Source organism: Xenia sp. Carnegie-2017, unplaced genomic scaffold, assembly GCF_021976095.1.
Source record: "Xenia sp. Carnegie-2017 unplaced genomic scaffold, XeniaSp_v1 HiC_scaffold_20, whole genome shotgun sequence".
Classification (NCBI taxonomy): domain Eukaryota; kingdom Metazoa; phylum Cnidaria; class Anthozoa; order Malacalcyonacea; family Xeniidae; genus Xenia; species Xenia sp. Carnegie-2017.
The window spans coordinates 818,495-831,741 of record NW_025813483.1 but is presented as its reverse complement, the minus strand read 5'-3'; the positions used below and the strand labels follow the sequence as shown (position 1 = coordinate 831,741).

The 13,247-nt window shown below is 32.9% G+C and overlaps 1 long non-coding RNA gene across 1 annotated transcript; it reads right to left on the bottom strand.

Moving 5' to 3' along the window:
• Positions 1-1,949: 1,949 nt before the first annotated feature.
• Positions 1,950-5,903, bottom strand: LOC124441861. The gene is made up of 3 exons (XR_006947017.1): positions 5,844-5,903; positions 3,913-4,187; positions 1,950-2,083 (listed from the first exon to the last, which is right to left on the bottom strand). It is a non-coding gene; the product is annotated as an uncharacterized LOC124441861 (long non-coding RNA).
• Between the last annotated feature and the right edge of the window lie 7,344 nt (positions 5,904-13,247).

The window sequence follows — 13,247 nt, the reverse complement described above, 5'->3', positions numbered from 1 at the left end:
TTACTTTGTTGTAAATTTGTAATTTTAGTATTCATCTTCTAAAAATGCCTCACACGGCTGAAATTGTCCTCGTCACCTTCAACTTTCAAATTTCAATACAACTTGCCATCTTATTTTTCAGTCGTTATAAAGCCAAAAAACAGAGCTTCAGGGTTAAAACTCTCTACCGGTTTTCCTCTACATGTCATAAAAATTTTTCCTCAATGAGAAGTTTGTAAAAGGAATGAAAACGCGAAAACTGTGATTTTGTAATACAAAAGTATAGTAAAGTGGGACCGATACCCCCCATGAAGCCAGTAGCAATGATCGATCTTCCGGCTTCATTTTTTTGCAAGAGATGCATTATCCAGTCTAATATACATATCAGGCAATACGATTTCTCACTGCAATTTTATAAGGGTAGGGTAAAACGCGGAAACGGAATGGCTGAAGTGGAAAGACGGAAGAGGAATGGCTGAAGCGGAATAGGGGGTAAAACGCGGAATAGAGAGTTATAAAATGCTGTATATGGTTAAATAATTATTTGCCACCATATACATATGGATTGTCCAGTTTTAGATATTGAGCGCATGTGAAAGCTAACAAAAATGAAAATTCATTCCGTGCGTACTTGCAAATTGCAATTGACTCGCTAATCATAGGAGGCATAGTCTTCACAAAACGTTGTAAATAATTCATGAAAATAGTCATAACTAAAAAGCTCAGGATATAAGACAAAAGCAAGCTTAGGAGGCGATCACCAATTTCAATTATATTTCGTTCGTGCATACGGTACGAAAAACTTAAACTTAATAAGAGCAGTATACTTGTATTTAATCAGATTAGTGTATTTACCGTAATTTATTTATTGCTTGATTCATTTCGCTCACGGCACAAAGCAAATGAGCAAATTTCGCTTTCCAGTCTTTTACAATTTACAAATATTTTTTGTGCGAATTTACATGATCTCAAATGACAGCAAATACTCACACAATATACCAATCAAATATATGAGCAGGAAATACAATTAATTATTTTCAGATACTTGCAATGTGTTAAGTATTTTTCTTCAAAAAATGAAACATTGTTTGCAGGACACAAAATACTTGGAATGTATATTCTTTTGAAGAAGATACTGGAAAATGTAACAACAAATATCAAAACCGGTTGTATATTATTTTAACCAGTACAAGTTACGTAAGTGTGTTAATTTATTTAAATGGACGACATTTCATTCACTTTATCAACTGTTTTAAAAAATAAGTTTTTGCCAATTTTTCATGTAAATAAAACACACTTATTCACAAGTTGGATCTCTTTTCTTACCATTGAAAACATCGCACTTCCATTAAACACTTTATTGGTTATTATCAAACCAACTTTGTTATTATAATGAAGTTGATGCTAATTTAACCGCGAAAGTCTTTGTGCATATAATTATGCAAGCTTGAATATGTTCTTTGAGACAACAGGAGGTTAGAACATGCATTTTCTCTGTTGTAAACACAAAAATCTGTCACTAGCGTTGTGAGAATGCATTATTCGGGTAATGTGTTTATTAGTATACGTCGAAAAAATAAATACTACATTCAACGTTAATTACAATATCTACTCGGATGTAACGAAGACCAGATTAAAAAGATTTTCCTGTTGTAAAATTCAGATCCCATACGTTTAAAAATAAAACACTTTGTTGCTGGGGAAAAGCAACTTTCAAATCGTGGGAAAGTGCAAGTCATACTTAAAATCTATACTTATGTATATTTATAACTATTTACCATATACAGCATTTATTACTCTCTATTCCGCTTGTGCCATTCCGCCATTCTGTTTCCGCGTTTTACCCCTACCCAATTTTACGACGGAAACTCTCTTTTTTGTTGAGAAATTCTTGTTTAAGACTGAAACCACAGTCATTTGTCCGTTTGTCAAATGTACTAGGCAAATATACAGGACGAATAAAAACGAAGAACTTTACCTATCTTTATAATTTCAATGCTCTGTCCTAACCTTTTTCTACGACAGGATAAAACTTCGTCATCTAAATGCATTTATTACATATCTTTGTTATGTAAAAAGTTTTGTTTGCCTTGGAATTTGACCTCTAAAACCAAAATATAAAAAATAATGTAACTGTAGAATTAGCTAAGTGATCAGGAATTGAAATTTTAACAACAGGATGGTTTCTAAAGGTTTCTTTGTACACCAAATAGTTCTGAAACAAATATCAAATTACATCTCCTCTTGGAGCAATGCCTGTAAAGTTTTTACCAGTATTGCGGTTTTTGTAAGTGGAAAATGTAACACTTATACATTGTAGATTTTTATATGCACGACAAAGATAGTCATAAAATGTTTTACACATCACGTCACACGAGTAAAAAAATTATGAAAAACTTCGTTTATCACTCTTAATATACTTATATGGTCTACAGAAAAGCTGCATCGATTGATTTTTCTTTTTAGATCTGATATTTCTCGGCTCTTGTTATTATAATTTCATGAAAGTTTATTACCAACTTCTCAAGTTCTCAAATTTTGTCCTATAAATAATCATTTGCTAAGGTGTACCAGCTTTTCCACTATAAAGCATGCATGCACTAAAAACACGTGTCTTTCACCCCCTGCATAATTTTTATGTTCAAACAACTGTATACATGCCCCAGACAATACAATGGAGCTCAGCTTTTGGTCAGACAATTTAGTGAAATTAAGGTTCTGGAATTTAACTAATATTACTATCACGTGTTGGAATGCAGAAACTTGTTCTACCCGCTGATATGTTAAGGAAAAAAGCTCCTGTGTCTATCTTTCCCGGATGAAGTACTCAGATCATAATCCATCATAGTATTTAAATTTACAGCTTAATTCTTTATTTTCATTCTTAACAAATTAATCCTTATGGCCTGCTAGGATGAATAGAATAATATTTGGAATCTTAACAACTAAATTTTAAAATTTTGCACTAATGAACTCTACAATCTAGCTAGTTTTAAAAGTCATGTTTTTGTTACAATAGAGACAGTGTTTTTGTTTGACAATTTTACAAAAAAACACATTCGAGGTCAGTGGCGGATCTAGGGTTGGTCAAAATGAATTATTGTCGCACATTTTGGAATATATTTAAATTTCTTAGCCCCTGAGAGACAAGTCCATTGGTGCATTTATATTCTTTAGAAATTCAAAACCAATAGTGCTTTTCTGAAAGTACTTTGAATTTAAAATTACGCAGCTTTACTATATTTTGCTCGCTGCTGCGTAATTTTACTATATTTTGCTCGCTGCTGCGTAATTTTACTATATTTTGCTCGCTGCTGCGTAATTTTACTATATTTTGCTTACTGGTCGAGATGTCTTAAACAGGTTTGAATGAAATACTTATAGTTTTGGTCAAAACAATTTTAGGTCCGTTTGGAAACATGAACTTCAATGCAATGTTTTGTCGAACGATGGGCGGGTGAAGTGCAGTTTTAAAAAATACATGTAAATCGTCAAAAGTGCAAATTTTTTGTTTCATTAACCCGAAACACTTAAAAAAATGTTAATCAACAATCGACGCACAATATAGGTAAAAATTACTAAAAACAAGCGTAAAAATGAGTGGAGCTAGCACAGTTGATTTCAAGTTTCCTAGATTTCTTCTATCTTTGTTTAAAATTGCCCGAATCTTTTCCAACTTCCGCCAAAAACTGCCCGACCTTCAATTTCTTAAAAAATTATGGAGATTGTGCAGTTCACACTAAAATGAGATCATTTCTTTATGCCAGCATGTAGCAATAGCATTTTTCTAAATTTAGATGCTTTAATGAATCATTTACTCCAAAGACTAAATAAGTAGTTTCGTCGCCTCGTTCATGAGCGAAAGCTCCGTACCCAAAAGCTATGTGAAAGTGTTATGTTTGTTTTCTTTTCTACAAAATATTGTGACTGTACCTTTTGCTCTTGTTTCACATTCATTGTCAGTTTTTTCACTTGAAGGACGAGGGCTGTTCTCTTTTTTTACTACTTCTAGGTCTGACAACCATCGAAATTGCGATTTCTTTGGTTCTGGTTTAAAGTCAAAGTAAGGAGAAGCTTTCCATCCAAAACTTTCGTCAATTTCTTTTCTTAAGGCATCTTCATCATTTTGTCTTTCAGCTGCCACAGTCACATACAAAGATAGATAGGGTTCCCATCGTACACCATATCCACCACAAATCCAAGAAAAACTAAATAATGTTATTCAATATAGTTAGTTATATAATAACGTTAAAATTTAAGCAATTTCATTGGTCAAAAAGACAGAGCAGTAAGCAGACCCGTGAACTCAATATTTAGATAACTGGAATGATACCTGAAGCCAAAAATTGAAACCAGAAAAAAATCTTTGTCGTCATCACTCGTCAGGCCTCTGGCCTTCATAATCATTTGTATTTTTGCATCTTGGGGCATCCACAGACTGGGTATTTTGTCGTCGACAACTTTTCGACTACATTTAATTGTCGACCACGAAAAGCCTTACTACTGCAAGTATTAGGTATTCTTCGCACATTTTTCTTCCGTTCGTTCGTTAAATCAAAGTTACAAAAAACTTTAATTTTAAAATTATCTTTCATGTTCATTAACCAAAAGCATGCGTGCGCATCTTAAAATTTTTATTATTCACTCCCCAAATTAAAAAATGTTCTAAATTGTGACGTCATATCCGAGAAAATTCTTAAACGGATAGACATCAAATCCAGGTGTTTTACACATTGAACTAAAATACATGGAACGCTATCTGTAATACAAAACCCTAATAGTGTGTTTTCAATCAATTATTACTCCGCGAGAGAATCTCAAAACACTACACACGCGTGTCTGGGGTAAAATCTCGCGTGTCTGGTGTAAGATTTGGCTTCAATTATTTGCGTCAGGTAGCGTTCCATGTATTTTAGTTCAATGGTTTTACAGTACATAGGTCGCGTAAAACACTGGCTCTAGTAAAATGGGAGTCAAAATTGTGTGCTGCAAAAGTTTTCTGATGTTATTTTGTCTTCCAAAACAAAACTTAAACGAAATTGATTAGTTATCGCTTGTTCATTCTCACAGCCAATCTCATATTTTAGCACGTGACTTAGGCTAGCCAAAAGCATTTCTTCAATCCTATAGACCAATTTTCCGAAAGTTTGAAAACAAAACAACTTGTTTGCCAATTAAATCTTGGGATTTTTTTAAACACAAAAAATAGATAACAATCAACCGAAGTCTGTTCAGCTATAGATACACGGGTATGACGTCATTTGTGATAAGAAAAAAGTGGCCACGAACCAGGATAACACGAACACCATGTATTCGATTTAAGTTCAATACAGTTGTATTGAACTAAAGTTGTTGAACTTACGTTGATGACGTTTTGACAACCTTAGCGGTAGTCATCTTTAGGGTCAAATGAGGGGTTAACGTCAGGTTAGCCGTATTTGTTATCTGATTCATGCGTCATCATATTGAGTGCATAGAAAAGGTGTGGGTGTGTCAATTGTGACTTGTCTTCGGGGATTAGTCTAAAGTTATGTGTTAATTGTTCGTTTTTTTGAGGTTGTGAATAAGTCGTTTGTATGGTGCTTGTAATTGTTTTGATATGTTTAGCGGGTTTTCTTGAGAACTGAAAATTTGTAATCTAAAGAGAGTGTTAGCCTTTTTGAATGGTTTTTACATATCCAAGGTATAGTTCTTAAAATTAATAATTACAGATGTTGTTTGTGAAAATGCAATGTGTCATTCTTTTCAAGTTGTGCTTAGTTTTTTTTGGAACAACAATGGTTATAGTCGTTTTCACCATTTTTAACACTCTTTAATCCAATATTTATAAGCAAGATACTTGATAAAGATTTATTGAGACAAACCTTTTTAATAAATCATGAACCTCGTCTCGAATACTGTAGTATTCATTCAAAAATTTTCCTCAAAAATATCGGCACTCTCTTCATCATCATCAGGGGTGCAACTGGTGTCTTCATTTCTGTGGTTGTATTAACTGTAAGAGTTGAATTTTTCATTGCTTTTGACGAAGAGTTGATGACTGCTGCTAAAATGAAAACAATCACAAAATGATATTATATTTCAAGATGATAAGCTGGTCGATGGTAGTGTGTTAGTTAAACATGAACCAATGTAGATTGAAGTGAATTCATTAAAAAATTTCACAAAGTAATATTTTGAGTTAAGTAAATACTAAATCTTATGCTGCATAATCCAAAAAGCAGGAAAGTGAAAAAAGCATTTGTTTTGCTTGTGATTAACCCAAATTTTAAACAAAACAAAACACAGTCTGTTGTTTATCTCTTTGCTGGGTACATTTTGAAGAAACACACTAACAAAATTGTTGTTAGTTGCCAAAGAAGCCTGTTTAGGGGGTATGTTTTTAAAAAATGTCATACATGAGTTATCTACGATATGCTAAGCAGTTGCATTATTTCATAACCAACAACCCTTAAATATAACTAGTGACTTTGTACCTAGGACTCATGATTTTAGTAGAAAGGGTTTTTTATGAACGTAGAAGCAGGGCATCAGGGGAGTGCCGCTTGTTCACAGCTACTTTGAATTTAATAAATTCTGATTTTATGATTGGAAACTTTAAACATATGAAATTGATTGATGGCAGAAAGTTAACAAATAAGTACAAATAACATAGACACTTAGGCTAGATATATTATGTCTTGTAAAAAATCTTTGTGTGCAAAGTCGATTTTGTAAAAAAATTTCCTTTGTTGTCCTACATATACCTCCAGTGCACATTAACCAAGGAGCCTGGATAGCGTTATCCACTGGATAGAAAATTTTTCTGAACTTTCATAAAATCTCTTATAAGTGAAAAATGTACGATTTGAACTGTGCAATCATTGAAATAAAACATTGTTTCCAAGATTACAAAATTTCTTTGTCCTAAGAAAAATATAAACACCTTTTTTACAAGTTTGAAAATTTTTGCTATCCAACGGATAACGCTATCCAGGCTTTTTGCAACAGGCCCCAGGTAGTTGTAAACTCGCAATAGACAAATTTCATCAAAATTCACCATCGTACAATCAAAAAAAACCCAGCTAAACCGACCACGTGCAATTGCAGCCGTAAACATACACAGTTACCATTCCTCAACAAATAATTCTGAAGTTTGAAAGCAGCAAATTTAGCGAGTTTCGTCAATAACCAAATTGTTTAAACAATCATATACATTACAAATAAATACGATAGTGGTATCTTAGCTCAGTCAATCATTTTTTTCAAAAAATTTATCAAGTGAAAAACTTTACATATAGAACAAAAATATGTTCATTCAATGTTTGTCAATATCACTACAATTTCAAAACATAAAACGTACCTCTATTTTATTAAAAATTGTGCACTTCTTTATCGAATATGGCAATATGGCGAACAACAGTTGAAGTATAAATTGCACTACTTCATCTTAGCAGACTCAAACATGTCCAGTGGACCAGTGCTAATTAGCACGGTATGGGGCAAGTGGTGGGTGCACGCAAGTTGCGCTGTTAGTAAATAAAAATTCTAAAATACACCCTATTACTAAACTATTTTCTTTTAAATAATAAACTCTTTTTATAGAGACTTATAAAACTCTTAAGAGATGAATGATTGTCTTCTGAAATGATCTTAGAATTTACATAGATGTCATATAAAATTACTCAGTGATTCAAGAAAGTCAAGTTAGGAGGTTCTCTCACTCGTGTTTGAGAGAGTATTTTAGACTGTATACCAACTAAAGTTTCAGCATCAGATCAGATTACTTCTGATGAAGACACTAGACTGAAGTATATAAGAACTAAAGATTTAACATCAGATCGCTCTTGATGAATACACTAGACTGGAGTATAAAAGGACTCAAGTTTCAACATCAGATCACTCCTGATAAACACACTAGACTGAAGTATGTAAGAATTCTAGTTTCAACATAAGATCACTCCTGATGAAGACACTAGACTGGAGTATGCAAGAACTCAAGTTTCAACATCAGATCGCTCCTAATGAAGACACAAGACTAAAGTATGTAAGAACTCAAGTTTCAACATCAGATCACTCCTGATGAAGACACTGGACTGAAGTATGTAAGAACTCAAATTCAAACATGAGATCACTCCTGATGAAAACAGTTGACTGGAGTATATAAGAACTTAAGTTTCATGAGCAAGAAATTAATAAATGTGTTCAACCATATTACATTGTTTCCAGGTAAGGAACAAACTCTTGACAAAATGGACAAAGTTCGTGAATCACAGGAATCTTTAGCTCAACTACATTTTGAATTGGATGTTGATGAATCACTTCGGTAAGTAGGGGATTTTAAAACACAATTTTTGAAATAGATAGATAGATAGATGATTTATTTTTTCAAACTGGCAGCCATATTGCTGAAATACCTTTAAGATTACATAGAGTACATACATAAATAATAAAACTAAATTACATCTTCAATGAGTTATTAGTTATAAAACTGTTTCTAAAACGTTTGGTATTAAAATTAGTATTAAATGAAGATTGAGTCCTAAGTTCCATAGTTGAACGTTCTAAACGAGGAGGCGAAAGGTCGTAAATCTGTAAAATAAAAATCATGAATCATGAATTAAAAACACTTTTTTCATGTATTCACTATTCATATTGATTTAACTCAAACTGGTTTTAAATATCCATGGTTTGAGGTTCACTGTCAGTTTTGGGTTCAAAACATCACTATTTCATAAGCAATAAAATTATATACAAAATATAGAATTGCAAGTAAAAAATTTTAATGCAAAAATTCATTGGCTGTAATGTTTGCTCAGTGACTATAAAGTTTGTTCATTAATTGTGTAGAGCTTTCCACTGGCTGTAGAATTTGTTCAATGGTTTTAGAGCTCAGTGGTTGTAGAGTTTGTAAAATTTTGCTCATGTTTTTAGAAAAGAACACAAAGAAGTAGGAAGAAATCGTAATCTTGAAAAACTCATGAAAGATGTGAGTATTTTAAGGATTGTAACATTAGCAACCGTAGTTTAAAGTATTTCAAGAACAAATGTACGTACATATCAAGTCCTGGCAACTTTTTCCAAGTCTTCAGTTGAGTAGAAATCTTTAAAAGAACCGTCTTTAAACAAACGTTACTTGAGAGGGGGGAGAGTGTTTTCATTTATTCTGTTATGCCAGTTATGCCAGGCTGATTTCTTATGAAAGTGACATCGTTTTGAAAAGAAATTAGTGAAGCATGGTAGGATGTATGTTAAAATTCGCTTGACGCCATGCTTGAAAGATATAGAAATGAAAAAAGTTCATCAACGGTACTGCTCGACTGGTTTTCAGTCCTGAATTCTAATCAGTTGCCTTCCATTGCTGGCTCAGATCTGCTGTTAGCATGTAACAATAAATATAAATACATGGAACGCTACCTGTAATAGAAATGCCTATTAAAAAAATAAAGCCAAATTTTACATCCAGACACGCGATGATTTTGGCTTGTTTTTGTTTCATGGATGTGTTTTTCGTTGCGTGGAAAGACTGGTAACGACATCCATCATATTTGTTATTTTATGAAACTGCATCCACAGTTACTTACTTTTTCTCATTTTTGTGAGGAAAATGATACACATGTCATTCCTCTTGAGTTTTTTTGGTGTATCTGTGTGAAGTGTGAATGTCAATGGTTTAGTGGGTAGCCAGCCCGCATGTTTAGTCGTGCTATGTAAATATTCCTCTTTTTACTCACTGTATAAACAATATATTTCTAAAGAAGTAAATAACGACCATGTAAAATTTACCTGCGCAAAATAATATTTTCAAAGTGTTTTTTGAATGATTTTATGAGGTAAGAAATTAAGAATACAAAGACTTGTCAAGGCTAAAATATGTATTCTTTTTTATTTTCAACTTGAAAAGTTAAGCTTATCAATGTATCTTTTACGCTGCTGTTCAAGCATAAAGCTTCACTTCATATTAGTTTTTCTGCATTTAAAATCACTGGCATAGCCAGCCTGCAAGATTACCATTCTACTCATTTCAGAAAATCATTATTCAAGTCACTGCAATCAATGCTGGTGGTGCATCAATTTCTTTAAGCGCACATGTATGCGCATGCCTTGAAACAAGTTTTGGTTTCACCTCGTTGAATTATACTCTAAGTATACTAAACAGATACCTCTGGGGGGGGTGAAACCGTGATTTGTGGGTAGCGCCAGTCCTTTTAAAAACTATTCAAATATTATCACTGTAAGTTTTAAAAACCTCTTATTTCTTGGGGAGGAGGTGAGGAGGGTTGAAAATTTTCAATGTATACTTGGTTTTGACCAATCATTGGACAAAAGTGTAGGAGTAAGCGTTCCAGATGTATTTTAGTTCAATGGGTTACCGGAGATAACGTTTTAAGCAAGCGTTTAGTTTTTTATCTTCTGTTCTATTTTATCCATGACTAGTTATTGTCAGACAAAATCTTCATCAAAACGATCAAAGCTAAGTTAGGAATTGCTTTTTTTGTCCTTATAGTCCTTAAAAGAAGTTTGCTGCAACGTTTCGACATGAAACGTTATAAAAAGTGCGTAAAAATTGTGTATATTTGAAAATGAACATCAATGATCGAAACCTGAGGACAGTGGCTCTAATAAATTTATTGTTAAAATTCATAGATGGCAAAGAACTCAAAATGTGTAAAAACTTTACATGTACTGGTATTTGATGCAGTTGCAGTTCAGAACACAACAAAAATGTAACTTAGTGATTTATATACAGTATTGATTGTTTTCATTCATCAAACTTATGCAAACTCGAGTGTTTGAAAACGCATGAAAACAGGCAAAAAAAGTAATGATAACGAACAAGCTAACTTTTCTCTCTAGAACGGTAAAGATAAACTATGGTATACTTTTTGTATAAATGACGTGCCTAGTTTACGTTTTGCTTGTTGGCAGATTCGGTCGAGTGCTTTGAGACAAAACGAGCAACAGTGGTCAACCTCATTTGGGATCAATTAACCTGCCAAAAAAATGTAAATAAGGCAAGTCATCGATAGGCTAAAGAGTTTCAGCGAGCGAACAAGTTTCTCACTTGACTAAGCTGGTAATAAACAACGCACATCATTCTTATGTGACTGACGAATAGCTCCTTCATCGATAGTTATAAAAGGCATAAAACAGGCAACCACAGCTGACTCGCTGTTATGAATTTTAGGTTCTTAATTTGATTTTCATCAAAAAATTGCATGACAAATGCCAAATATTACACATACTTTTTCCTTGCTCCTTTCTTAAGAGGGCAGTGGAAAATTGTGAAATTTTTGGAAAAGCAGTCATTTTCGGTAAATCTTGGCGGAAGAGGACGAAATCCGCCAGAGCTTTTACAACATCCAATATCTAAATCCACGCTTGAGATAGCTGCTCCAAATATTAAAGAACTCAATGGTAACCACTAATTCTGACAATACAGGGACTGTCTAAAGTAAAACCAATATCTTTAACTGATGGAACGGGATTGACTTCTATACCAAGTTATAGAAGATGAGTAAATTTTTGGGTAAAGTGGTCAACAACAATGGATGCATATCTAATGAATAACTTTTTATAGTTTTTGAGATGGCTGTACGGCGTCCAGCTTTTATTTCTTTGAAAAATAAGGAGAGGAACTGTTTCGAATCTTCAGAAAAGATTCCGAAGAGCTCAGTGGGGCTTAAGTGAGTGTAATGGCCCATTGTCAAAACAAATACAAAATTAACTTGAGTTAAAAGGTGTTTATTCTCATTTCATATATATTTATTAAGCAAAAGTAGTTTCTCAACACAAAACTGTTACTAACTACATAATATAGTTAACTCTATATTATATAGGATACAAAATTTACATGGCTATGGCTATACCAACATATTGAATATTAGCAACATGATTTATACTGTTTACATTTATTTATGAATATGACTGCCAGAAATCTTTAACAATCTGTCCAAATATGACAGCTCTCGAAAATATGGGTGACATGGTCCCTACTATCAGTAATCAACTCTGTAGAGGACTTTGCATTAAGGATTGACTTCAAGTTGTTTATGAACCAGTTTCTAATTTAAACTCATCACTTATAAATCATTATTAATTTTCCAGCATCATTCTAGTATCGGACAAAGGCAGCCAAATTAGCGCTCATCTGACATAATTGTTATCTTAATTCATATTTTTAAATGTAAAATTAATACGAACAACTTACATTCTTAACTTCAAAACCTGTTTATATTAGATGTTAGTACTTTGTTTTCCACGCAATTTTGAATAAACATTCATTTGAATATTGACTCTTAAGTACTTCGTGTATTATTTATGCTTATGTAAGATCATTCTGATACAATTTTCACGAATCAATAGTTCAATTATGCTGAGGTCTTATGAAATTTTTAACTAATCTATCACACAGCTAAGTATAATTCTTTGAAGTACTTTCAATAAGAACGCGTTATATTTCATAACCAAAAGCCCTCCTTTATGGTTAGAAATAGATCCATTCTACCAGTATATCACGATCGATGTTCACTACAGGGGAAAGTTTACTAGGGTAAATGTCCCAGTAGTTATATAGTTATATAGTTCAAAATGCCCTGAAAGAGTTAGAATTTTATATACCAGAGTTTGCTTACTCCTAATTATTGCTTTTTCCTACGATTTTACTGGTAGTTGTATGAAAAGTTCCCTTTTCGAATACCCTTTGCACTTTTACATAATGACTAATTTTACATAAACACCGACAATACAATACTTAATCAAACATACAAAGCTAACCAAACAAAGTTGGGCTAAAAAGTTCATACTCAATTCTCAAATGGTGATTTGTGAAAGAGCGCAATTTCGAACAAAATTTCCAAGAGCTTGCACTTGCTTGCTTTTTTTATAAATGCATCAAGCAACATAAAATTCCAAAGACTATAAACACTATAATCTTTAAATATTTCAAAACTGTATCTTCGTTTGATCGATAATTTAGAGTTTAACACATACCAAAGTGCTGAAATTAGGTTAAGCTTTCTTAAGAACATCTCCAAACATATTATGACACTCCGGGTTCAAACTATTCACTTTAAATTTGTGTGTACATAATTGCTCTTTGATTAAACTTCATTTAAGTTAACATTAAGAACATTGCGCTCCGCTGTTGTTAGAATTTTTGATGAAATTTGTAGAATCATTGAGCCAACCATCTGTAACGACGTGGGGAGAATGGAATGAGAATATTGCGCAGTTTCATTTTCCAAAAGAGGTTTGTCAAATCAAGATCACTAAACTTGAGTCCGCGT